We start from the raw sequence: 13,487 nt of genomic DNA on the forward strand, positions 1-13,487 counted from the left end.
TGGAAATATTAAGTAGCATAGATATGAAGTAGAAGTTTAAATCTTAGTGTGAAGTACATAGAAATATGTTTTAAATACCATAAAAAGTTAAGGCCATGGAATCTCCTATAAAATAGTGGCTGCATTGAGACATTAAAAACTTAGTTCTAGACAAAATGCAATTACAGTAGGAATATTTTATATATTCTTCACATAGAACAGATAGGCCATATGCACAAGTTATATGTAGACTTTAGTATTAGGGATTTTAATAGGTTTAGGAGAAATTCGTCAGGTTCACGGTTTTGGCTCATTGGGTAATTTGCCAAAAAAAATCCACGTATTGGAGCCAGAGCTCTTTCTCTCACTCCTCTCTCTTTGCTCTGTCCTCCTCCACCACCATCATCATCACCACTACCAGCACACGAGAGAAGAAGAGGAGGAAGATGAAGAAGAAAAGAACAGAAGAAGAAAGGCCAGGGAGCATCTGCCTCTGGAGACTCTGCACCAGCCGCAGCTTCCACCTCTTGCAGCAGAGAGCTGCTCCTGCTTCCATCGGGACTTTATGGCAGAGAGATTGAACAGGGACTGGAGAGCCTTGGGCTCTTTGCCTTTGGAGCCTGACGTGCCTTCACAAGGAACAACTTTACAGCAGCCAGCAGCTGCTCTGCTCTGGGAAGATCTAAAGCCACAACCAATCCCCACAGCCGGTGCCAGTCCCAGTTGTGGACACTGCTGGAGGCCCAGGCACATTTTAGCTAGGCCTTTTTCTCAAGTTCTAAGTATTTTTCTCAGGCCATGAAAATTTCTCAGCCTCTAGCCAGGATTTTTCCCAGGCTAGAGATTTCTTCTTTATTGTAAACACAAGAGAAAGAATCATAACAGAGATAAACACCTGCAAAGTCCATGAGAAAGTCGGGGAGGAGAGGTGTCTCCTTCTCTGATCAATGATCTGTCTGTATTTTGTTTTGCACAAATTGTCTTATTTAAGGCAATGGTTTCTTTCAATAAATTGCTGTTTCTTGCTCTTTCTGCACCATGCAAGAGAGTGTATTGTTGCTGGTTTTTTGTTGCTCTGTATCTTTCTTCACAGAGAAAGAGGCAACAGAGCAGGACACTTTATTTTACCTCAATGCACAGTGATCATGGCTCCCTACTGTCTCTGCTGAACACAAGCACAGTAGATAGTGATGTAGCAATACTGTGACTAATGGCATCTCTTAATGAAAACAGCAGTCTGAACAGTCTGTAATGAGCTCCATTCTGAATGCTCTGCAGAAATCAACAGGCACTTTATTGTTTCTGGAAAGCACAGAGTGCTCATACTCCTCAGGGCATCCTCAGGCTCCTGGTCCCTCAGGCTGTAGATGAGGGGGTGCAGTGTTGGAGGCAGCAGCGAGCACAGAAGTGACCGTGCCAGAGCCAGGGATGGGCACCAGGGTGGCACAGGTGACCTCTGGGCTTTGCAGGGCCCAGGCACAAGGGCTGTGCCAGAGCCAGGGCTGAGCTCCCTCTGTGGGCTGGGGCAGAGCCCAGCCAGAAATCCCCCCTGAGGCAGCAGCTCTGCACTGGTGGCCACCAGGCCGGCTTGCCAGGGGAGGCTTCTGGCCATGCCCTGGAAGCAGCTGCTGCTGCCAAGGTGCCTTTGGTGCCTCAGGCTCTCCCTGGCACAGCTCCCACCATGGCACTCTGCTCTTGTGCCCGAGCCCTTCCCTGTGCTGGGGCTGCCTGGGGCTTTTCCTGCAGTGGGACCTGGCCTGGCCATGGCCCAGGAAAGGCAGTTACTGCTGGAGCAGGAGGCTCTGCCTGCAATGGGCTCCAACAGCTCCAGCAAGGACCTGTTTGCAAAGCCCCAGGGGGAAATGAAAGAGGGAGGGTCATGCTGACTTTGGGGTGAATAATGCTGAAAGCAGCCTGACTCCTCCATCCCAAAGTTCAACATCCTGAGAGGGAGCTGAAGCTGTGGCAGAGCTGGGAAAATCCCCAGAGCAGGGAACAACCAAGTGGCACCACAGAGAACTTCTGCAGAGCTGTTGAGATGGCACAGACTGGGCACATCTGACTGACAGCACTTCAGACTAGAAAAGCCTTGTCCCAAATATTAGTGGCAGCATCTCCTGACATTTCCCTTCTTAGGGGTGTGTGGAGATTCCTCCCTGGAGTGGAGACACCCCTCAGGGTCACTGCTTGAGGCTGAGCTAAGGAGATTTGCCCAGGGTCGTTGGTCTGGGGGAGTGACACCCATCTCTACTTAGTTCTGCTTTGATACAGTTGCTTCAAAGTTGCTTCCTAGGGCATGATATTAAAATTGATGTTACAGCTCCTAAACTGTGGAGAAAGTAATTCTGATTAAGACCTTTTTGCCTAATCATGATCATAATCAACCATATCTCTATGCATATAAATACTTCTAGATTTCCATCATTAATGTTGAGGGACAAAGTTATACAAAGGTTCAATTCCAGCCTTATAATACTTTATCAATAAATTCTTGACAAAGTCTGGCGCTGGGATTGGATCCAGGTATTCCTAGGCTCCTCTAAAAGAAGGAGTTTAAAAAGCCTGGGGTCCTGGTTTAGGGGAGCTTGGGGGTGTCATTGGGGTGTTGGGGGTCCTTTGTGCCCCTCGTGACCCAACAAGAGCTTCTCTAATAAACTTGGCCTGAAGCTCCCACGGGGCACATGACAGGAACTCCAGTGAGTGTCTGTGACATCCCAGCTCTTTGGCAGCCTGGGCACTCCTGGGGACTCCCTGTGAGTGTCTGTGACATTCCAGCCCTTTGGCAGCCTGGGCACTCCTGGGATGTCACCCTGGAGCCCCTGTGAGTGTCTGTGACCTCACAGTTCTTTAGGAGCACACGGATGTCCCCACTGCACTCCTGCCACTGCCTGTGACAAATTGGCTCCTTGGCACCTCTGTTGTCACTGTGGAGCCCTGTGACTGTCACCTCATGACCCTTAGGAAGATCAAGGACCCCTGGAATGTCACCATGGAGCCCCTACAAATGAGTGTGACCAAACAGATCTTTAGGAACCCAGACAACCCTCAGATATGCCCATGGAGCCCCTGTGCCTGCACGTGAGCTCACAGCTCTTGGGCAGCCTGGAAACCCCTGGGATCTCGTAATTCCTGCTCTGCTGAGGATGGATCCTCAGCAGCTTGGAGGTTCCCTGATGGATTTGAGTTCTCCAGAGACTTGTTAAGTCTTCAGCTCTTCAGATCAGCAATTCAGTGACAGATGGTTATCAATATTTTAAATCACCCTAATAAGACAAGGCCCTGAGAATAATTTAATTTAAAGTCTTCAACTCGTTTGTGGTTAATTAGACAGATTTCTTGAAGTGTACTCCAAGTGAATATACCATATCTTTAAAAAATGCAGGGAGATTATTTTTGGCCTGTTTAGTTTTCCTGCTTACATATTGGTACCAGCAATCTCCAGTTCATATTGATCCCCAGCCCCTCCTAATGCAGTCTGAATAGATATGAAAAGACCCTTTAAGGCTGACAATCAATCACATTTTGTCCCTATCCCCATCCCAGAATTTTTCTCATCCAACCCCTGGCACTCAGAGCAGCCTTGTGCAAATCTGAGCTCCCTCCAGCCCAGGCAGAAGTGGTATGAGTCCTGGTTTAACCATTCTCCATGGCTAACTACCCTATTGTCCACTCTTGCAGGACCCCTAATATTGGTGATTTTAGTGTTGATCTTTGGACCATGTATTTTTAACAAAATCATTACAATAGTCAAAAGAAAGCTGGAAGCCCTGCACTTAATGTTGGTAAGAGCACAGTATGAGCCTGTACAGGACGAAGGGTTAGAACTGAGCCACGCAGAATTGCAAAGATTTGATCAGCAAAAATGATAAAAAGGGGAAATTGTAACAGAGTACGTGTAAGACTTTGCTAATCAAACCTTGCTAAATTAGGGAACACGGCCAAAAGACCACTGAGACTTGCTTAAGCTAACTGAAAGATTATATCTCAAATAGCCACAAACATCTGTATGTGCCCAGTTTGTGGATGCTTGCAAAAAAAGATAGGAAAAAGTCAACCGATGGCTAAGAGAAGAAGACCATGGCCTTCCTCCCCACCACCACCAGGAGCCAGGAGGAGCCCCCAGCAACTGGCTGTGTGTGCAAACACAGAAAGAACGTGAGAAGATGCTGAAAGGCACGGACACGGGAGAAGATGAAAATAACAGAGGGACTGACACGGAGTGGGGTGCGCGCCGCTGGTGGAGCGGAGACTCCCCGGACCCCAGCGCTGATTTGCTTATTGCTGCTTGCTCAATAAATTCTTTATTGATTCCATTTATTGGAGTTGATCAATTTATTACAGATAAATTTATAACAATGCAGACCTAGAATGGGGCAGGGACCAGGAATCGGGACAGGGAATGGGAATGCGGTCAGGGACTGGGAATTCTGCACTTGTCATGGGGACAGGGACCTCGACAAGGACCAAGACCTGGAATATAAGACAGGGATAGGGAACAGAACTGAAAATGGGACAAAAAAGGGAACAGGGACAGGGAATGTGTTCAGGGACCAGGAATGCTAATGGGAATAATGAAGTGGAACTGAGAATGGGACCAGGTGTGGGAAGGGGACTGGAAGGAGGACAGGGACCAGGAATTTGGCTGATAGAATGGGGACAGGGAGCTGGATTAAAAGACTGAGAGCGTGAAGGGAACAAGGAATAAGGGACAGGGTCTGGAACTACAGGATCAAGACCATGACTGAGAATAGAACAGGGAATGGGGACAGGGACTGGGAATGGGGACAGGGACCAGGACTGGGACTGGCTGTGGGGATTGGTTGTGGCTTTAGATCTTCCCAGAGCAGTTGCTGGCTGCTGTAAAGTTGTTCCTTGTGAAGGCACGTCAGGCTCCAAAGGCAAAGAGCCCAAGGCTCTCCAGTCCCTGTTCAATCTCTCTGCCATAAAGTCCCGATGGAAGCAGGAGCAGCTCTCTGCTGCAGGAGGTGGAAGCTGCGGCTGGTGCAGAGTCTCCAGAGGCAGATGCTCCCTGGCCTTTCTTCTCTTCTTTTCTTCTTCATCTTCCTCTTCTTCTTCTCTCACAGGTTGGTAGTAGTGATGATGATGGTGGGGGAAGAAGAGAGAGCGACGAGACAGGAGAGAGAGAGAGCTCTGGATTCAACACACGGATTTTTATTGACAAATTTCCCAATGATCAAAAAACAGGAACCTGAAGCATTTCTCCTAAACCTATTAGAATCTTGGTTTTCTAATACAAAAGCTTATGTCTAACTTGTGCACATTGACTATCTGTTCTATCTGAAGAATATAAAATATATTTTTAATCTATTTTTATTCTGTCTAGAACCCTTTTTAAGCTCCAACTGCAGCTTGATTTTTACATGAGATTCTATGGCTTTTACTTCTTAGGGCATTTAAAACATATTTCTATGTACTTCACACTATGATTTATACTTCTACTTCATATTTATGCAACTTAATATTTCTACTTCTTAAACTAAACCTTAGAGATTTATTTCATGTTGGTGTGGCTTAGTATACCTGTCTGAAAATGTTTTTAATTTAATTCCTGCATTCTGTTCTCTCTCAGAGGGACTCTAAAAGGCTTCTGTGTTACACATTCCAACAACTAGGAATGAGGACAGACACAAGGAATGGAACTGGGAATGGGGACAGGGACATGGGAACGGGAGTGAAAAGAGGAACCAGGAATATGGAAATATTAACTCGGGAGATGATATGGGATGGGGATTAACAACATAGGACAGGGAATGGAAATGGGAATATGGTAACAGGATTGGCAATGGGGATATGGGAAGGTGTTCGGAAATATAGAAATTGAATTATGGGAATGGGAGTAGCACTGGGAATACAAAAAGGGAAACAGGGCATGGAATATGGGACTGGGAATATGTGAATGGCAACCGGGCAAAGAATACGAGACATGGACAGGGAATGAAACCAGGAATGGGATTTGCACTGAGATGGGAGCAGGACAGGAGTGACAGTGGGGTGAGATGGGAACAGCCCAGGGGCAAGGGGACTGACAGCGAGGAGAGGGGGATCCTGAACAGGGGACAGCAGGAGCTGGGAGAGGGGGACATGGGGACAGTGTCAGGGCAGGGAGTTGTTCATGAACTGCCCCAGAACCTTAGCCAGGGTCTCCCAGCACAGCCACAGCTGCTGGGCCTGGGGTTCCTAAAGCCCTGAGCAACCCCCAAGTCCCTCCCTGGAACCCTCAAATCTCTGCAAACCAGCATCCCCCACATCCCCTGGAATATGCTCCCATGTGCCCAACCATGTCATTTTTCAACATCTTAATTTTTACCAGGATGTCGATATTTGGGAAGGACAAAGAGAAATGCAAAGAAAATCCAGGCCACGGGGAGGTTGTGGAGCCCCAGCCAGGTGTCTTCCCAACACGGATCAGCAGCACCAGGGCTCAGGGGGGCTCTGCCCACCGGGGGTCCCTGGGGATCATCCAGCGCGGATCCTGCCATGGGGATGGAGCTGCAGCAGTGCACGAAGCTCTTCCTGCACTCAGGGCACTCGCAGGGATTCTCTCAGTGGAGACTCTGTTGGTGTCTGGTCAAGTGAGAGCTCCTGGAGAAGCTCTTCCCACAATGAGGACACTCGCAGGGTCTCTCCCCAGTGTGGATGCGCCGGTGGGTGACGAGGGTGGAGTAGAGCTTGAATCCCTTCCCGCAGTTGGAGCAGCAGAAGGGCCTCTCATCACAGTGAGTGCGATAGTGCTCGAAGAGATGGGACATTCGCTGAAACCTCTTCATGCATTTATCACACTCGTAGGGTCTTTCACCAGTGTGGATCCTCTGATGAAGATTCAGGCTTGCCCACTGGGTGAATCTCTTCCCACACTCCCCACACTGGTAGGGCGTCTCCCCAGTGTGGATCCTCTGGTGCTGAGTCAGGTGTGAGCTCTGGATGAATCTCTTCCCACACTCCCCACACTCGTAGGGCCGTTCCCCTGTGTGGATTCTCTGGTGTCTGATCAGGTTGGATCTCCACCTGAATCTCTTCCCACATTCCGAGCACTTGTGGGGCTTCTCCCCATGGTGAAGCTGCTCACGCAGCCCCAGCTCCGAGCTCCGGCCGCCTCCCCGGCCCGGGCTGGCTCTTTCCTGCTGGGATCCCCGGGCTGTGCGTTTGCAGCCCCTCCTGCTGCGGGATCTGCGGGGCTTTTCCTCCCCGTTGCATTCCTGCGCCGTGGAGCCGCTGCAAACGGCCTCTTGCCCGAGGCTGTGCCGCGGGGATTTGTCCTCCCTGCTGTCCGTGCTCAGCTCCTTGTCTGGGGGAAGAAGGACAAGGAGAGGATGGGATTTGCCTCCGTGCCAGAGGCAAGGGAAAGGAGATCCCCCCAGGGCTGTGCTGCAGCCGGGGCCATGCTGGGCTGGGAGATGGAGCAGGACACAGGGGGAAAGGGGCACTGACTTCCTCCTCACCTGCCTGCGGCTCCTGGGACATCGACCTCGTCCTCACGGCCTCCTCCTCCTCTCAATGCAGCCAAGGTTTGGGAAATCCTGGTTTGGGGAGGAAAACAAGGGCTGAGCGCGTTGGGTTTGATGGTGGCGCTGCCCAAGGGCAGCTGGAGCAGTCAGCGCCCCTTTCAGCCTCGGGGGCCCGGAGCCCGCTCAGCACCAACCTCCCGCACCCCTCCAGGCTGCCGGGGGTCCCCCGGCTCCGGGATCGCCCATCTGCGCTCTCCCCGCTTCGGGACTCGGCTTTGGGCTCCTGCAAGATCCAAACATCCCCTGAACCGCAAAGTAAAACCCTTCCAGAGCCCCCCATGATGGATTTGGGGCGAGCTCCCCCTCCCCACTCACCTGCGGGTTCTTGGGGGGGCGATTCTGCCGCTCCCGGGGGACGCTGCGGTCTGTGCGGGCGGGCGGGAGAAGCGCGTGGTTGGAAAATCGCTCCTCCTCTTCCTGCCACTCCACCTGTGTCCCTCCTCTTCCTCCCGCTGATTCTCTTCCGTCTCTTCCCCCTCCTCCTCTTCCTCCCGCTCCTTCTCTCTCCCAGCGCAGCCAGAGCCGCTGGAACTGGGGTGCCCAACGCCCTGAGAAACCCCCAGGTCCCTCCCAGGACCCCTCAAATCCCTGGAACCGAGCGTCCCCCGCATCCCCTGGAAGATCCCCCCGTGTCCCCAAGCAGGTCGTTATTTAACATCTCTATTTTTACCCTAGTCTTGGGTGTTTGGGAAGGACAAAGAGAAATGCAGAGAAAATCCAGGCCACGGGGAGGGTGTGCAGCCCCCAGCCAGGTGTCTTCCCAACACGGATCAGCAGCACCAGGGCTCAGGGGGGCTCTGCCCACCGGGGGTCCCTGGGGATCATCCAGCGCGGATCCTGCCATGGGGATGGAGCTGCAGCAGGGCACTGTCTTGGTTTGACAGACAGGTGTCTGCTGAGGAGCTCTGGAGCTTCTCTTGAAACAGAAAATGTAAACTCCCTCCCTCTAAATTAATATGATTTGGAAATTAAGGAGCTCCCTGGCAAAGATAGGGGATTTAGAACAGCAGTTTTTAACTGGGAAAGTGAAAATAAAAACATAGTAATAGAAAGACCAAGACACTGGCAAGGTCAGAATGCAGCCTGTAACCCTGTTGCTCAGGGTGTTGGTTACAGTCTGAATAATGGTACCTATAGTTTTCTTGGAGTGACAGATATGGTTTTGTTGAAGCAATGATTTTGGAGGAGGGTGTAGTTACTTTTTTAACATCTAGTGGCCTAGTCTTCTGGGAATTTAGTGGGAAAGGTTGCTCTGATGTTTCAAATTTCAGATTTTATTTAGGTAGGAAATGCTTGGCTTTTCTCCTTGGGTGGAGCATCTACCATAAGGTATAACTCCTTGTGGGGAGGAGTTCTGAGGGATGAGTCATGGAAGAGATAAGGAGCCCTGCTCCACCTGGTTTCAGCAGATGCTGATAGAATGTATACTTCTGCTTGCATATTGCATAGCAACTTCAGACATGATCTACTCCTTATTCTATTACCATCTGCATCCTACCTTAATTAATACCTTCTTTCAACTTTGCTCTGTATTTTTATTCACAGTGAAACTTTACACACAGTTTTCACTTAAGATTAGGTTTTTCTGTGGTTCTCAATGGGTTTCTTTATCTTTCTGCATTACCTACTAAGTGTAACTAGATTTTTTGAGCAATAACAATTGTACGGATTGGTTTGCCTTTGCTTGAGGTGGGCCTAATCTAAACAGTCTTAAAATACCTTTTATGTGTACTACAGGAATTTTATCCCCATCCACTGTGTGCAAGGCTTCAGACTGGGCAGGACTTGCTTGAGTGATGGACTCTCAGGTGTTGACTATTTAGGTGGCTTCTGTTAAGTTCATTTCTCAGTTTTTGGATGTTTCCCTGCCAAGTGCCTTTAGGGTAATTTTAAGTAGTCTGTTGTACAGTTCAACTTTCCTGGCAGCTGGTGTGTGATAAGGGATATGATCTATTTATTCAATATCCTGGTTTTTGGCTGAGGTGTTTCTAAGGCTGTTCTTGAAATGGGTCCTGTTGTCTGACGATTCTCTCAGGGGTGCTGTGTCTTTATAGGACTTGCTTTTTTGGGCTTCAGACGGTGTTTTGAGTAGTAGTGTGAGGTACAGGGTGGGTTTCTAATGATCTAGTGGTGGCTTCTACAATTGTGATCACGTAGCACTTGCCTTGGGGGGTTTGAGGCAGTGTGATGTAGTTCATTTGCTGGGCGTCTTTATACTTATATTTGGAATACTGCCCCCCATATTAGAGAGGCTTTATGGGCTTGGCTTGCTTGATTTTAGCACATGTCTTACAGTTATGGATAGTTTGAGAAATCATATTTATAGTTAAATCTGCTTTTCAGTTTTGTGCCTACTTATAGGTGGCATTTTTGCCTTGATGTCTTGAGGCAGTATGGGCCTATTGAGCTAGGAACAACTCTCCCTTATGTTGCTAATTTAAATTTATTTGTGACATCTCTAATTTCGCAGCTTGATCTACTTGCTCCTTGTTTTAGTGTTCTTTATTAGTCTGACTTTTGGGGACGTGGCTTTCTACATGATGGACCTTTACAGAGAGTTTATCTGAGTGGCAATGTTTTTCCACTCATCAGCAGCCTCAATTGGTTTTCCTTGATGTTACTAACTGGACTTTTTTTACCTTTCTAGCTAACTCCACAGAGCATTGGTTACTATTTGTGATTCAGTATAAAGGTAAAACTTTGGCCAGTTCTCTGTTTCAGCAGTGTCCAGGGCCAGCTGAATGGCTTTGAGTTCAGCAAGTGCACTTGATTCACCTTCTCCTTCAGTAGCTTGTGTGACTCGTCGTGTGGGGCTCCCTGCGGCCACTTTCCACTTGTGGTTCATCTCAACCATGAGACAGAAACTGTCAGTGACAAGAGCACAGCGTGTTTCTTGTGCTGCTAGTTGGTTGTATGGTGGAGCTTTTTAGCCTGGGTTACTTGTTTCTGCTCCTTTTTGTTAGTGAGACTAAAGTTTTTATTTTGTGTCCGGTTTTAACTGTTTTTAAAATTTCAGGGTGATTTGTGTTTCTAATCCGGCCGTGCTGTGTGATGAGAGCAATCCATGGGCTCCATGTGGTGTGGGTGGCGTGGTGGGTAGAGGAGCCTTTTCTTTAAACACCCACCCCAGCACTGGGAGTCAGGATACCAGGAGGAGTTGTGCTTTTGTGATAATTTCTTTTGAGGTGGCTTCAACTTTTTTATTGTAGGTGGATAAGACTTTTTTTTTTTTTTTTTTTTTTTTTTTTTTTTTGGTGAGTGTAGTTTGCTTCAGACTTTGTGCAACTTTGACTCTAGAATTCTAGTGCTCGGGCTCGAGTCTCCCCAGGCACCTTCTGCTAAAGGCTCCAGGAGAAGCCATTGTTCTTGGCTCCAGAGTAAAGCACATTCCTCACCTCTGGTCCCATCCTGACTGGGCCAAGGGCACTGCATGAGCGATTTTCTGCTTGGTCTGGGTGAAGGTTTGTTGCTGTTCAGGGCCACAGCTGGAATTGTTCTTCTTAGGGTGACCAGGTAGAGAGGGCTCACAATGTGGCTGCACTCAGGAATGCATTCTCTACAAACCTATGGCCCCTAGGAAAGCTTGTGTTTCCTTCTTGCTGGTTGGTGGAGACACTGTGATGATCTCATTGATCATTCCAGTGGGGATCTGGCTCTGTCCATCTTGCCACTCTACTCCCAGGAACTGGATCTCTCAGGCAGGTCCCTTGACTTTGCTCTTCTCGATGGCAAAACCTCCTTCCAGCAGAATCTGGATGATCCTCTCTCCTTTCTCAAATACTTTTATTGCCCTGTTCCTCCACACAATGATGTTATTGATGTATTGCAGATGTTTTGGAGCTTTACCCTTTTCCAGTGCAGCCTGGATCAGCCCGTGGCAGATGGTGGGGCTGTGTTTCCACCCCTGGGGCAGTCGGTTCCAGGTGTGCTGCACGTCCCTCCAGGTGAAAGCAAACTGAGGCCTGCACTCTGCTGCCAAAGGAATGGAGAAAAATGCATTGGCAATGTCAATGGAGCCACTTTGCTGCCTTGGGCTCCAGCTCCTCCTGGAGATCCAGCGTGTCCGGCACGGCAGCGCTCAGCACTGGAGAATCAACGACTGGGAGAGAGAGGGGGTCTACTGACTGCTGATCAGAATCCAAATTTACTCTCAGCTACATGTGCTTATATTCCATTTTTAGGAAAGCTGGTAATTTTTTACCACATTGATTGGGTTAAACATCACACAGAGAAGCTTACACATTTGCAACATTTCTACTTGATTCATTCTTCTTTCCTGTCACCAGTCTTGATCCAATCTTCATGGAGTCTTCAAAGCTCTGTTTGCTCTTGCCAAGGCATCTTGGTTATCAAGCTGCTTATGCTAATTAAATCCACAGTACTCTGTCTTAGCTGCCACAGTGGAGTCTCTTCATTCAAGGCACAATAGCCTACAGTCAATTTCTATTGTCTGTCAGACTTGCCCATAGGCAAACTGGGGCTGTTGAAGGGAGAGTGGGTTTTACTGAGCACCCTTTGACTTTCTAGCCAAAATTTTATGGGTGGGGATAATGGCATCTTGATTCATCTGATGCTGCTGGCTGTGTGCTGTTGAGGTGGCAGTTGGTGATTGTTGCACTTTCACCTGCAGGTACCTACTGTAGATGGGTTTTCTGATAGTCTAGGCAAGGTATTTAATTTCTCAATGCCCTCTGCCTCTACAGCAGCTGTTTCAAAAGCCCACCTGAGTCCCTTTGGGTCTTTGTAATAGCCATTCCAGAGGAAGAGTATGCCCAGAATTCATGGAGCCTCTGGGCAGTCACACTGGGATGTTTCTGCCACCCCTTCCCAGTCAGGCTCATTTCAGCCTCCAGCAGAGTCAATTCCTGTGATCCCCCATCACCCCAGCAATGGAAACAGGTTCTGCCCCCACATGTCCCAGTGGCATTAGGGTACACTGTGCACCAGGATCAACTAAAGGCTCTGATGTGCCAGGCCATTGGATCTGCTCCATCCAAAAGACCTGGCTGTCCTGTGCCTCTCCCTGGCTAGAGGCAGGGCCCCTCTAACCCTGGTTATCATTTCCTTCCTGGGCATACATACTAGAGGTTCTTTTAAGAGGATTCCTCATGTCATCTTCCTTTCTGCAATACCTGGCAGCTTGGTCGTGGGAGGTTGAGGCTGCCTTCACTTTAGTGGAACTCCCTCTCTTAGTGCTTCCCTCCCTGAGTTGATGCATCCGTGCTGCCAGCACACAAGTGGGTTTCTCATTTTGCCTTTTCATGATTTCCCCATGGTTGTGCAAAAAGAACCACAGGTCAGCTCATGGGGTGTCTCCTCTCTCCCTGGCTGGGGGATGTTGGGCTCTGACTTTGGGGCCTGTGCCTCGCACTGATGCTGCACTGATCTTCCTCACCTCTTCCCTTATCTCCCTCATCTCTTCCTTAAACTCCTCTTTGAGCTCCTTAACCACAGCAGAGACATGAGCCTGCCTCGAGCCATTGATCACACTCTCATAATTTCTGAGCTTGTTGCTGACAGAACCCACTGTCTCTGGGTTGTTATCAGCATCAATTGTCACAGTCAAGGTGCATTTGGATGGCCCCAGGTTTGCCAAATTGCACATCTGCCCTGTGCACCTCACCTTGTCAGGGTCATTGTCCTGCTGCCCCCTGCCAGCTGCCTGGGCCCCTCTCATGCCTGTCCCACATTCCTGGGGCTCCTGTCCCTGCTGCTCCCCAACACCTTCACTCCCCCCATCAAAGCTCCACTCAGCCTCTGCACTGGGACCTCTGGAAAGAAAGAAAGGGAAGAGAAAGGAAGTGTTGTCAATTGACCCTGGCTGGATTTCAATCACCCATCAGAGCTGCTCTCTCACTCCCCTCCAGAGATGGACAGGAGAGAGAAAACAGAATGAAGGTTTCATAGGTTGTGATAGAGACTGGGACTGATTGCTCAGCAAATGCCATCATGGGAAAGACAGGTTCATAATTAGAGATACTA

Source organism: Erithacus rubecula (genome assembly GCF_903797595.1).
Source record: "Erithacus rubecula genome assembly, contig: scaffold_213_arrow_ctg1, whole genome shotgun sequence".
Taxonomy (NCBI): domain Eukaryota; kingdom Metazoa; phylum Chordata; class Aves; order Passeriformes; family Muscicapidae; genus Erithacus; species Erithacus rubecula.